Source organism: Octopus bimaculoides, chromosome 5, assembly GCF_001194135.2.
Source record: "Octopus bimaculoides isolate UCB-OBI-ISO-001 chromosome 5, ASM119413v2, whole genome shotgun sequence".
Classification (NCBI taxonomy): Eukaryota; Metazoa; Mollusca; class Cephalopoda; order Octopoda; family Octopodidae; genus Octopus; species Octopus bimaculoides.
The window spans coordinates 108,803,829-108,806,328 of NC_068985.1; the positions used below are offsets into that span (position 1 = coordinate 108,803,829).

General features: G+C 36.0%; 1 pseudogene; it reads left to right on the forward strand.

Moving 5' to 3' along the window:
- The first annotated feature begins 350 nt into the window (after positions 1-350).
- LOC106869771 (S-crystallin 1-like) overlaps positions 351-2,500 on the forward strand; it is an 11,914-nt pseudogene continuing 9,764 nt past the window's right edge.

Genomic DNA, 2,500 nt, shown 5'->3' on the forward strand with positions numbered 1-2,500 from the left:
TATATATATATATATATATATATACATATACATATTGTGTATGATTTGTCTTTTCGTGCCATGTACTGGCGTGTGTGCATGCTTGTTTGTGCGCGTGTGTACTGAGTGTACATACGAATGAGGATGTGAGTGAGGACATTAAAAGTACATTTAAACTAGTTCGCCAGAGATATCTATTAGGTTCTTTTGAAATTGTCATCGCTCCAATTAAATGCTGAATCATTACCGGTGTCTCATACTTCTGTACCAGTATTGTAAAGAGTACGCTGAGGACATTTGGCAATCATGTATAATTTTCAACGGCTATATATACTCGATGGCTGGTCGAAATCTCAGTAACCAGTTAGCCATCTACACAGCTAGAAGTCAACTGTTATAACTCAGGTCTTTCCCTGTACAGAGTTACGTTACACTCTTCAACAACAACCAACAACAAAACATGCCTTCCTATACTCTCCACTACTTCAACCATCGTGGCCGTGCTGAGATCTGTCGCATGCTGTTTGCAGCGGCTGGTGTCCAGTACAATGATCGCAGGATCGAATCATCCGAATGGAACAACATGAGAAGCCGTAAGAATAATTCTACTTATTTATCATTATCATCATCACCATCATCAATGTCATTATTACTATTACTATTATTATCATCATTATTATTATTATCATTATTAAGGTGGTGAGCTGACAAAATTGCTAGCAGGACGGGGAGAATGCTTGGCATCATGTTACTCGTCTTCATGTTCCAAGTTCAATTGGCACCGAATTCGAATTTGCCTTTTACCCATTGGGGTCGATAAAATAAGTCCCATTTGAACAATGAAGTCGATGTAATCGACACATTCCTTCCCCACAAATGGCTGCCTTTATAGACAAATTTTAAACCATTATTATTATAATTATTATTATTATTGTTATTATTATTATTATTATTATTATTATTATTATTATTATTATTATTATTATTATTATTACTACTACTACTACTACTACTACTTTAAGGCGGTGAGCTGGCAGAATTGTTAGCACGCCGAGTGAAATGCTTATCGGTATTTCGCCTGCCACTACGTTCTGAGTTCAAATTCCACCGAGGTCGCCTTTGCCTTTCATCCTTCGGTGTCGATAATAAAGTACTAGCTGAGTACTGGGGTCTATATGATCTACAATCCACCTCCCACAAAATCCAGGCGTTTTGTGCCTAGTTTAGGAAAGATTATAATTATTATTACTTTTATAAAGGCAATATAGTGTCAGAGAAGCGAGAAGGCTGGAAAACTATTTTCTAGCTTGTGTTTCGGCTTTTGGCGTTTTTACTTCAAATACCGCAAAGTTCAACTTTGTTTTTAATGTCTTTAATGTTGATAAAAGGGAGAGCAAATGAAGTGCTGCGTCAGTAGTACCGATCGGACATTCATCCTAAAAACTGCTCTCCTTCTGCCAAAGTTAGAAACCATGAATGGCGCTCTGACGGAATCGTTAGCGCTTCGGACAAATTGCTAAGCTGATTGTTTTGTGGCTCCATCCGCTCTGAGTTCAAATCCTATTAAAATGAACTTTGTGTTTTCCTTGGTTGGACTCGCCAAAATAAAGAACTCGTCACGTACTGCGTTCGACGCGATCAACTAACGTCTTCCATCAAAATTGCTGACCCTCTGCTAGAAACCACTATAACGGTGTGAGCTTGTAAAATCGATAGAACATCGGTAAAAATACTTTGTAGTATTGGTATCGGTATTTGGAATCCCATCGAGGACCACTTTGTTTTTAAATTCATGATGAATTCGATAAGATTATGCCCCTTTAAATACTGTAGCCGATGGAATCAAGACCCCGAAAAGCTCCTGCCTCGTGCCTTATTTAGAAACTATTATAAGAATTCTCATTTCATCGATTACAAAAGAGAAGAGTCGGAAATATTGCATTGCAGTCTATAGTTACCTCCCTTTACATTCTGATTTTGATTTGAAACATTTCAGTGTCAACTTCTCGTTTCATACCGCTGTGTCTTACAAAATGTAATACCAGTCAAATACCGGAGTCTATTGAGTCGACACCAGTACTTGATTGATATTACAGAATTCACTTTCAATAGCGTTGTTTCATACCATCGTTAGAACGATGGAAAAACTGATTGCTGTATGTAGCTACGCGTCCTTATTTCTGCGTTCGTATATTTTTAAGGTTACTTATTTATTTAATTTATCAGGTATCAATACAATACATATGTATATTAAATTGGGATATAATTAACTATCCCCTCTATAAAGAATTTGCCATAAACATTTTGCAATTCCGGACCAATTCTGTATTTTCTGGCTTTCTAGAGACAGTCCTAATATATACATAAAATATAAAATAAATCATAAAAAGTAAAGACCTAAATTGCATTTAACTGATTCAAATTAATACATTTCCAAAGCAGAGTTTGTTTGATATTTATCAATCCACATAACATTCTTAAAATATATCATACTGTGTACCATATATACTGGATAAAGTTT